The sequence below is a fragment of the Protopterus annectens genome, chromosome 4.part1 (assembly GCF_019279795.1).
Source record: "Protopterus annectens isolate FY-2018-M chromosome 4.part1, PAN1.0, whole genome shotgun sequence".
Lineage (NCBI taxonomy): Eukaryota > Metazoa > Chordata > Ceratodontiformes > Protopteridae > Protopterus > Protopterus annectens.
The window spans coordinates 878,117,702-878,130,216 of NC_056734.1; positions in this window are offsets into that span (position 1 = coordinate 878,117,702).

Sequence of the window (12,515 nt, forward strand, 5' to 3'; positions counted from 1 at the left end):
AAATCTTAAAGTGAAGGCCCAGCTTTGTTCTCTCTGTGTCATGGACGGTACCATTTTACTGAAAGTGAGGACATCACCAACCTCCTATCAGGCAGTTTGGGGCAAAGTTCACACCCCATCATCAACAGACATACCTCAAAGCATATTTGTTACAAGTCCTCTACCTAGTTTCTGCAAAGAGCAGATCATAACCAGACACTCCATGGGCATAAAAACAACTTTTATGGAACTGGATAACATCACAGGCTGCCTACTAAATGGTCTGAAACAGGACCTAGCAGAACCATTTGGCACTCACTTCTACCTCAGTGTAAGTACTGGCTTTGTCTCAGCAGAGTGGAACACAGCAACAGTAATTCCCTTGCACAAAAGGGGTCCATCAATTGACCCTGAGAACTATAGACCCCTAATCCTCACTAGCCATATCTCCCAGTACATGGATAGAATAATCATGGACTTGATCAACAAAGACATAGGTGACCATCAAACTGTTGTCCAGACACAATGTGGCTACATTAAGAGCAGATCAGGCTTACAAAAACCTGGTGGACAACTTCAAGAATGTAAAGCCCTGGATGAAGGCAAAATATTACATACAGCCTATCTTGACTTAGTCAAGGCATTTGACACAATCCCCCATTCAAGCATCATTGATAAACTCACACAGTGGAGTATTAACCCATATGTCAGTAGATCACCAACAGAACACACATGGTCAATTTTGGAGATTCTACCTCTAACAGCAAACCAGTTATTACTGGTGTACCACAAGGATTTGTGCTGGGTCCCCTAATGTTTGGAATGTATTTCACAGATGTCCAGTGGAAAATAGATGGCCTGCAACTTACCATGTATGCTGATGACTGCAAACTGGGTGCAGTCATAGAGTCCCACAGCAATGCTGACATATTACAATAAGGCCTTACACAAACAAAAATTGATGCCAAAGGCATGGACTCAAAATAAATGATAACTAATGCATTATTGCCCGTTATAGGCAAGAGGAAGTTCCTGAAAATTACAATATTAGCAGTACCCTCTGTGGTAAGAGATTTGAGAACACAGGTTGATAGAACCCTTAACTGTGATCACCATGTGTCCACAGTGGTAAGGAAGGCCTTCTATGTTGCACATCTCATAACTAAGAGCATTGCATATAGAAGTGAGTATGTTATAACTCCGCTGTACTCATACTTTATCAGACCACTAATAGAGTACAACACTGCCTTGAGTTTGTACCTCACCAGGCACCTGCAGCAGCTGGACAGATCTCAGAGGATTCTCACCAAGACAATTCAGGGCTTGCAACAAATGACCAGCATGGACAGACTGGAGGCCCAGTCACTGTACTCTGTATCTTGTAGGCTGCTGAGATGCACCATGTGCTCGTCATACAGAGCAGCCTTAGACCTTGGCTTAATAGAAATGTTGCACATCCCCAAGCCACATAGGACAAGATTTACTCTCTCTATGGATTTTAACTTAGCCTGCAACATTAACATGACACAAAGGAGTGGCAGATATGCCTCCCAGCGATTGCCACTCCTCTGGAAAACAATCCAGTTCACATAAAACAAAGCTCCTCAATGAAACTATGTAAGCATAACTTAGCCAACTGGATGGGAGAACATAAATTTACTCCAGGTGTGTCACCCATGTCCTTCTTGAATAAGAGCAGTCAGTAATGATCATACATTGCACTGCAAATATAAATCATACAACTTGGTCAATAAGGGAACAATGGTATAGTATGGCTAGGCTTGTAAAGGCCTTAGGGCCAATAGACTAGTAACCGCCTATGAACCTAAGGTTACATCTGCATGGGCTCCAGGTCAGTGTCTGATTCTGGCCTGGAGGGATGGTTGTATATGCAATAATCTGATATAGGTAATTACATCAGCATTGTCTGCTGAGCATGTGGCGGTACATCAGCATTGTCTGTTGAGTATAAAGTGATAACAGTGTCCAACACATTGGTGTAAAAGGATTTATGCAATATCAAGCAACATCACACACACACACACACACACACACACACACACACACACACACACACACACACACACACACACACACACACACACACACACACACACACTTGACTGCAGTTAGAACAGGACCCCTACCTATCCAAGTATATAGACTACAGAACTCAATACTTTAGGCAGGTACTACAGCACAAGTCTGACTTTTACATGGCTACAGGTGAACTTATGGTAGATGACATCAGCAAACCATGTGAGGGAAAACAGGTTGTGTGGCCTACATAGGCACATAGATTCATAGGTTCATATGAAGCCAGTAGTCTAACTGTAGAGTGTGTCCTAGGTGTGTAGAAGACTAGCTGTGTAAAAACACAAGTACCCTTATTGAGCACAGGTGGATGTTTGAGTTTAGCAGAGCAACATTGTCAGCACCATTGAATAGCACTGTCCATGAGAGGGCACACATCATTATATATTACACTTTGTAGTGTGTTTGACATATGTGTGTAAAATATACTGAGTCCCAGGGTTATACTGCTTGGGAGAAAACACATGTATTTATTGTGAATATATGAGATATACTGAGATTGTGCCCTGATTTTGCAATGTTTCCACATCTAACTTTATGTCACAGAAAGGAAATGGACAATAAACACCAATAAGAAGGCATCATATATACAACTCCATAGCGTACTGACCAGATTTGTGCAATGATTAACTAAATGTACATGCAAGTGAATTATGCCTGTTTGTGTATTGGTAAGCAGTGCTCAAATGTGAGCAGCATTGCTAATTCCAGTAAAAATAACACTATGTGACATATACTGTACTTGAACCCTGGACCATATGTATGTCAGTCTTATACTTACACCTGTTGCCACAAGAATGTTGAGAAAACAGTTGTGTATGTTACACTTCATTACTGTAAAATGCAATGTCAGAACAGTAATAGAGAGATTGCATACTCTGTACAAGAAGCCAATGACATCTGTACTCCAGGCCGGGTTTTCACAATGGTCAAGGGGATTAATTGAAGACATCCGGTTACTATGTTTGGCCATCTGCTTCATATGTAGTCCACTGCGCATAGTGCAAACTTGATAAACAATGTCATTACCCCCTACATTATTTGTGCTAGACAGCACATCATGCAAAAAGGGTAATGAAAAAGGAGAGGAATAGGAAAGAAAACCTTAGTAATGGACACATATGAGTAAAGTCAGTGTCTACTATCACATGTTATGGTACTCTCTGAACAAATCCACCACTATTTACTTCATTACTGCAGTTAAGATATACAAAGGCATGCAATATTATTATTACAAAATGCATTCTAGGTTCAGGACTTACCTTTCAAATGCAGTAGTTGAGAGACAATTTTATTTCAGGCATAGAATTTCCTTGTGTCTACTTCCATGGGATGGAAGTATGCAGGAAAAAGCAGAGTGCAGGCTAGATGGATGTTTTCCAACTTGTTGGCTAGGTCCACCACACTGAAATCACCTGCTTAAGCTGTAATTAGCAGCTATGAAAAACATCTGCTACTTTATTGAATATATGAACTCTGTCAATGCTTATTGGTGCACAAGAGGTACCTACTCACCATGGTACACACCAGTGCTGACATAAGGTGAACACAAGGGAAGTTATTAGTTTTGCCCTTGCCTGTTATATCCTTGCTTGTTATATCATGCAAATGTGCAGCTGAAAAATTACAGGAAAAGTTGCAGAACCTGTATTAGAACCCAGGACCTTATATTCCAGCTCTAGGCATACACATGCTGCCACAGGAATAGTTACATGACATGCATCAAGAAAGTTGCCATTCATTACTCCATTTCCCATGGTTGTGCTAAGAACCGCATCACACAAACAAGGGCCAAATTTAAAAAAGTAAATTTCAATATAATGCAGATAGATACGGTACATTTTAACAAACAATAAAGGGGATAACAAGAACTTGGGAATTGTGCACTGCTTGCATACACTTTTACACTTCACAGACCTACATGTACATCTCTGTAAGTGTAACCTGTCACACCCCCTTGATATCATCATTCACAGTTGCCATGCATTCAACATGAACCCCGTAGAAGCACCTACATGAAGTGAACATCCTGACATGGTTACAAGTTTTTGGGATTCAGAAATTCTAATGAGTTTGGACCTCATTTGCATCTACACCATGTTGCCAGCCCTAAAATCTACATGGTTTGTAACTGTGTAGACGGAGGAACTGAGGGGGAGCCCAGTGTCATACAGACAAGGGAGGCAATTACTCAGATTTAGACAATGGGCTTACTGTACATCAATACCGTGATTAGAGAATGAATGTTCTCCAGCTGGGTATTAATGTACAAGTAATGCCTGCTGAAAAATGAGTCCACTGCTTCACAGCAGCATATCAAGCTGAAGTAGAGTTTGAACTCAGAAAACAAAATGTCTGCCATTATTTTACGCTCAATAAACAGCCTGTTTGCTGTTTAGTGAGTATAAAATGTCAAAAAGGAAGACAAAAAAGGTGTGTGTGTGTGTGTGTGTGTGTGTGTGTGTGTGTGTGTGTGTGTGTGTGTGTGTGTGTGTGTGTGTGTGTGCGTGTGTGTGTGTGTGTGAGTGTATGCATGCATGTCAGTGAAAGTGAGAGTGAGTGAACAGTTGTTTTACACTTGCTAAGCAGCACTTTTGCTGTTTAATGAATGTAAAATAAAAAGCAAAAATAAATAAAATAAAGCGTGTGTGTGAGAGACTGTCTGCATGTATGAGATTAAGAGAGAGAGAATGATTGATCGAGTGTGTATGTGTGTGTGTGTGTGTGTGTGTGTGTGTGTGTGAGAGAGAGAGAGTGAGTTAGTGAGTGAGTGAAGTGTGAATGTGAACCAACGATCCCCTGGTAGCATGTGTGAGAGAGATTGAAAAGAGAATGATCTCTGCCAGCTGTTAGAAAATGGGGTCAGTGTAAAATTGTTGTGTTTTAGTTACTTAAGTATTTTTAAGTACTATTTTATTTTTGAATTTATTTTGGATGTAAAATGCCTTCTCCAACACCATTAACATACTACAGCAAGTATGAAACATTAGGCAGAGGAACTATTTTACATCAAAAATACAACAAAAATATATTAAAAAAATAAAATAGAATTTAAAAAAATACATAAGTAAGTAAAATACAAGAATTTTAAAGAAAGCCCATTCTCTAAGCACAATAATGCCCTCCAGGTGTGTGTTAATGTGTGATTAATGCCTTTCCAGGGCCAGTACCCCTGGACGGGTATCAACTACTCATTATACAATGACCCTCCATTAATATTCTAAAATGTGCACACTGATTGGTCAGCGTGCACGTTGTAAATCAGTTATAGTAATGGAAAAAAGGTCCGGTCACCCAGACTTTTTCCATTACTATAACTTTTAACGGAGAACGCAAGATCTCCATTGCTTCATACTGTCTCGCTATGTTAAGCGAGTTTAACATAGCGAGACAGCTTTAAAAAAAGCAACAGAGATTCTCAGTTGCTTATTTTAAAGCTGTCTCGCTATGTCAAACTCCTTTAACATAGTGAAACAGTTTGTAAAAAGCAATGGAGATCTTGCTTTCTCCGTTGCTTTTCTCAAAACTGTCTCACTAAGTTAAATGGATTTAACATAGCAAGACAGCCTTAAAAAAGCAACAGAGATTCTCTGTTGCTTTTTTAAAGCTGTCTCGCTATGTTAAACCCATTTAACATAGTGAAACAGTTTGTAAAAATCAAAGGAGATCTTGCTTTCTCCGTTGTTTTTGCCCACAGCTCTGATGTACTGCGTAGGCATACACATGCGCAGTACATCAGAACTGCCGCAGAATACCAGACAGCTGCGGAAGGGCAGCAAGGAGGCATTATACAATGCCATTATTTAAGAAAAGTAATTTTTTTTTTCTTAAATAATGTCATTGTATAATAGCAATAACCCATGCCTGGGTGTGGGTAATGTTGGATTTACCCACGGTTGGCTTTGTTTGACTACTCAGGCTTCACCCTTGTGACCAAACCACACCAACCGTGGATAAATCCAGCATTACCCACACCCAGCCGTGGGTTATTGCTATATTAACACACACCCTGTCAGGTATTATTGCTTGCGTATATATGTGCACACACTAATTCAGGTTTGAGATTCTATATTTCATGGGGTTTACACTTTTAGCTGTATACATAAGATATGATTACATTGTTCAATTGGGGTGGGGGTGCAATGCAGCATTTATGCCACAGCCTTAATAAAGCCTTGTGGCTAATTTCAACATGAATTTTCTAGCATCCAACATGTCTGGGAGTTTCATAATGTGTGTGCGGCTACATGTTAAAGTCTGTGATGTGCAAATATATGGTAAATTACTTGCTCTAGTTTCCATCTAGACTCATGTATTTGGTAAACTTTCGCATACACAGCCAACATGATCACAAGTCTAGTTACTTTGCAGTTTTTTAAATTACTCCACCATGTTAATTTCTGTCATTAGCATACAATTCAACTACTTATGCTGTAATTTGCATACCATGAAAGTTTCGATGTTGTGTGTGAGTGCCCACTACTACACATGGCTATGCAGAGTTTACTGAATCTAAAACTTTTCACAGTCACATCTGTGTTGTGGCATGGCATGCACATGGTCTAAATTATCATGGAGGCTTTACTGGATTCCCCCATATTTTTTTTTGTCAGTTCTATCATATATCCTCTCATTCTGCCTATATTACACTCTTTTGCCTTGCAACTATCTTACTCTATGTGCTTGGTACAGAGAAGATCTCCATTTTACTGAATGCCTCTGCCCAGTTTTAGAACAAAGACTCATTTATAATTATTGGGGTTCTTCTTGTCACAAACAGTATTCTATCCTCCTTAACCTAGCTTGGTGTGCTGAGAATGTCAACATTCACTGACTTGTTCCCTGTCCCTATTTTGTGCACAATAATTCTCCTAAACATCACTACATTCTAGCTTGCCATTAACCATTTATTTGTCATTTACTCTTTATATTTCTTAGATTAGTAGGTTGGAAGATTAAATGATCCCTTTCCATCGACAAGCCAGGACAAAAGCAAATCAAAATGAATGCACATAAGAAGATTATACCAAAATACCGGAAAAACAAACCGTTAAAAATAATAAATAAATACTAAAAAATGGCTGAAAACAGATATACTGCAAACGTAACATTAAATTATATTATTATTATTATGATTATTATTATTTGTGTTATTTTCAGCCACTTTTTAGTATTAATATAAGAGAATTGCAATGTTAATTGAAGCATAATTTGTTGTGTGCTCAATAAAATAAAGAATTTTACAGTATATATGATAAAAGGATATAGTTATATTGTATTTGAAGTTAAGGGAAGATAATTTAAGTGACACATAAAACTGAGATGAGTAGTTTAGAAAGAACTACAAATAAGGATTAACATACAATGAAAGTGAGATGACATTTTAAGAATGACACATATCAAATTGCAATTAGGGATATGATATTGGCTTCAGCGATAGTAAGCAAGGAAAGGAAAGTTAGGAAAGAAAAGAGAGCAAGTAGAATGTGAGCAACAGCTAGCTGTTCTGAAAAAGACAGGAGAAGGGTGTACACTTACAAAGGATATCTCTCAGCTCTCCAGAATTTCACAAAATACCTACATTTCTGTCTCATATTTTTGTCTGTTTCTCATAATACCTGTAGTTTTCTGGCAAATCACTGAGGGCAGAAGTCATTAAATAATGAAAGACCGTAAGAGTTTCAGCCTTAATATTCTTACTGTAAAGATGTCATTCTATCAGCTTTTTATAAGAGCAATATTTAGAATCCGTCCCAGATTTTGGCCATTTGTTCCCTCATTATTTTGGCTTTGTCTGGAATTCCTGTTCTAAGAAGTTGAGATGTATGGTAACAAGGGTTTTGGAATGTGTACACTGATTGTACCACAAAATTGCATATGCTTTTTGGTGAAATATATATCTAATTTGGGCAATGAGATGTGCTATAATTTTAATTTTTGTAAGATATACTGGCATAGTTGCCCTGCTTTTATTTGATTAAGATCCAAAACAACTAAACATTTTTTTTCATAATGCAATACATGATAAGTAACTTTTTTGCTAAAGTTTGTCATTTCAGGAGATTATTTTTTTTTTCTTCAGTATCAGGAAGGTATACAGCATACTGCTGAAAAGCATACACCATTTGAGGATTGGGATGTTACACTTACAGTTAGAAGAGACTGCAGTGTGGAGGTTGATATGACTAAAGTGAACTGGAAGACTTATTTTAGTTTGTGCATACATTTACAATTTGTAGAATCAGTGAGATAATTATGGAGTGCATCTGCCGCCCTTTAAGTGCTATTCATTTTTTCATTAGACCCTCTCTGTTAACTGGGTCATCTTTCTCAGAATATTAAATCTCTACATCAAACGTCAACATCTTAAACATCTAATAATGTACATTTAAATACATATTACACTAGCTGAGATACCAGCTATACAAATATAATCATATAATCTAATCATAAGTAAATCAGAAAGAGTATTCTTAAAACTGGAAATCTTTATTAAATCCTCATATATAAAAGAATAAATAGCAATTAGTTTACTAAAACTGGTGATGTGGTTTCATGTATGAGAACACTTCATCAAATCCAAGCAAAATCTCACCATAGTTACATATCCTTCCATCCATGACATCATAACTATAACTAATGATTGTCTTAGATGCCTATCACTTAGTGTGGCCATTGGTGACCTTTGGTTGTTATCATTCATATCATGATGACAGTCTGTTTACAATATTTGCTGGCAAGGATATTCATTTCCTCTAATCCATTGCTCTTCCAACCTCCCCTGATGGAGAGTTCAACTAACTTAGATTAAATTCAAATGCCCGTGCTTTTATTTGATTAAGATCCAGAACAACTAAACAACTGTTTTCTTCATAATGCAATAGCTGATAAGTATATTTCTCAATAAAGTTTAAAGTTGTATGTTTAGTAGGGTATTCATGCAGTTGATTGTGGGAATATTTTTTTTTTTAATGATAGTATAAAAGGTGTTGATGAAGGGATTTTCCTTCATTCCAGCACATAGCCCTTACATTTGTAGAATTGTTGGAAGTTTAAAGTTGTTTACTAGACTGCTAAATGATAGCTAGCATATGCAGAATAAAATGATGTATCTGTATTGGTGACACCTAGCTACTTTATACCTATGTAAATACGCCCCTGGGATTCCATCTGTGCCCCTGCTAAACAGGGGAAACAGATGTTGACTTTGTGGGAACATGGGCAAAATTCTTGGCTAGACTTATAAGGGCCTATGGGCCAATAGCCTAGTATCATCCTATGAACTTATGAACTTAAAGAATGCTGTCACTGCCTTTGAGATAGGGGCTCTACTGAATAAGTATATGATTCATATAAGTAATATACTTTAAACTCAGAACCAATGTTAGCATTTCATGATCTGAGGAGGAATAATAATATTCTAGAACTGTAAGATGACAGGGATAAAGCAATAGCAGCTGTGAATACTGAATTGGACATAACGAGTAGTACATTTTCCGAGGATGTCACATATAGAACTGTCAAAATATCAGGTGAGCGATATGAAAATTCACATAAACATATTATCATATGCAATGATTAATGACAATATAAATAACTGTCTAGCCACATATTTGGTAACAGCACAAAAATCTATACTTCCTATTTTAGGCAAAAAGAAAAAGAAAAAACACACAATAAATCTGCAGGTTGACACTGATGGATAATCTAACTTATATCTATTCATATGGAATGCATGCTGAAACTTCATATCAGTAAACTGAAATCTTATTAAAAGGCAAGGATGACTTTTTAGATACATTAAATATACAATGTTTATAAATATTGTATAATGCAGTTCTTTTCATTGGTTTTAGAACTGAATTTGTACTCTTGGGTGAGTTGGAGAATGGCCCACTGATATCAGAGCTTGACCCCAGATAAAAAATTCAAGTAAATAAATAAACAAACTATAAAGGAATACAGTGGACACCCATGTGTCGTTATTGTAGTTGCTAAAGATATACAACCACTATGTACAGTAACACCTCATGAGGATAGGATAAAGGCAGTGTAATAGTACCTAACAACATATAGTGGGCACAGTGTAGTCAGAAAGAAACACAATGTTGTCAGGCATCACAAAATAACCCAACATATTTTGTGCACAACATCATGAGCACTGGCACATCACCATCTGGTAGGAGACAGGGATGCATAATGAAATGTCATGGCTGCAAGGCTGGCAGTAATTGCACTGCTGGAAAAGCCATGCTAGAGATTTAATGTGAAACCTTCAAGCAGGTAGCATGTCAGTACTCTGCTCATTCACATGTGGAGTGAAGTGCCACTTATCTGCAACACAGGCACCGACTGCACCCCATGCAAGATCAACACAGTGATGTGCCAAGTCATTTTATCATGCAAATGCTGAGGAAAGGGGAGGTGGTATAGGAAAGATCAAGCAGTGGGAACACATAAAAAAAGAATACCATGAAGGGTAGATAGTTGGAGAAGAATGAGGAAATAATTTTATTGTGGAACAGAGGCCCATATTCCATTTATTATAAAAATATGGGGAGGTAGCAACCAGCAAAATCAAGGAAGAAGGGAAGTATAGATAAAGAAGACAGGAATACTTACATTGTTACTTATCACATTTTCTCTTATAGGCCATCTTGTTGGCCCCAGTCTTCTCAGCCAATGTAAAAGAACACAAACTGTAATCAATGTAGCATATCCATTACAAAATATGGTACTTGCAGCTGTGGGTGTTTTGCTGAACGTGCAGTTCCAAACCAAGTACAAAATGCTTACAATGAAGAAGTAGCATCCTCACTCTAACCTTTTTCTCCCACTAGTGGAGCACACCTGGGTGACTCCATCACAGGTCACTGTACTTTTGCATACACAGGGGGAACCATCATATTCCCACAGAAGATGCTCCCTATGTCTCTGAACATTAGATAAAGAAAGATCTTGGTTTCCTGCCTGGAGCAAGTGGGACCTGTGTTGAGTTCAGCACCTGAAGAAGCCATGTCCACCTCGCAGGTAAGAATAACGATGAAAAATAGTAGCTTGGTGTGCATAGTCACACGTAGTGTATATCATGTGACATGCATTATGAACAACTTGGTGATGCTATGCAAAGGAACACCAGCATGGCCAGACACTGATATGAGTTTTGCAATGTCCATTCATGAATGCACAATACACATAACCTCCCAGCCTGGCAACAGAGAGACATATGCATAATAGTACTAACTGAGGCTGGTAAATCATGGTGTCACAGCTGCAATTCAGAGAGGACTACATTAAATCATCTCATTAGCATTACTACTTCATTAGGAGTCCTGATTTAGCATATTAAAACTGTAGTCACCATAATGTGAGAAACTGTCATGCATTCAACTTAGGAATTAGAATATATTGGATGACAGAGTTTACTGCCATATAGGCAAACAGGAAAAAGACAGGACTACTGATAATGGACCTCAAGATTGCAGTGACCACACAAATATACATGGAGGAAAGACAGGCAGTAACTGAGAGATTAGTGCGTGGGGTAACATAACACAATGCATAGCAGGGGATAGCTTTGTGGAGTGGGGGGTCAACCTGAAAAGGAAAATAGTGTTAGACAAAACAATTTGGGAGGGCACTCAACCTGATAGGAAATGGGTAAAATGGCAGCAGACAAAGCAGATTCACTGTGGGGAGCTCTACCTGGCAAAGAATAGGGGAATAAGGTTAGATCAGATTACTGTCCTTTTGATTATGGTTTGCAGCAGTGCACGATAAGTACACAGACTTCACAACATTCTACAGGGCATATGAGGCTTCCATTACATTGGTCAGCACACTTACCAAGGTCTGCAAGAACTGCTGGCATACCCACTGTTGCTGCAGTATGGCACAGTGCTCTTATGATATCAGTACAGTAGTACACAGGCTTATTGCTAGATTATGTGACAGGGGACAGTACTTGAGACAATTTTTGACTAGCATGGACATTTCTGCATACACTGATTTACATGTGTAATTTACAGGTGTACACATCTCATCACAGGACTGAGGGAAAAAAGCAATGTCTGAAAAATTTTAATGCACCAGAGGTAGAGAAGTTACTGTAGTTCCTTTGCCCACATAACATGTGTACCCTGAGAAACAAAAAGTAGACAAGATCTTTTGTCTGCAAGTGTGGCATGGACTGGTGCAGAACATCAATGCTGTGGCTAAACATTGTAGTACAGTAGGACATGTGCATTACAGGATTACTGATTTGGTATTGTATGCCAAGACAAAGGCACTCACCCTAGTTGTGAAGTAGCAACACAGAAGTGCATTGCAAAGGTAGAAAAATTCCTGGTATCCCTTTCTGGGTAAGGGGAGAGATTGCTCATACCTTTTAGTGGCTTGGGAGCAGGAGAAGAGATGGTGAAAAACTGTCCAGGTGTCCATAG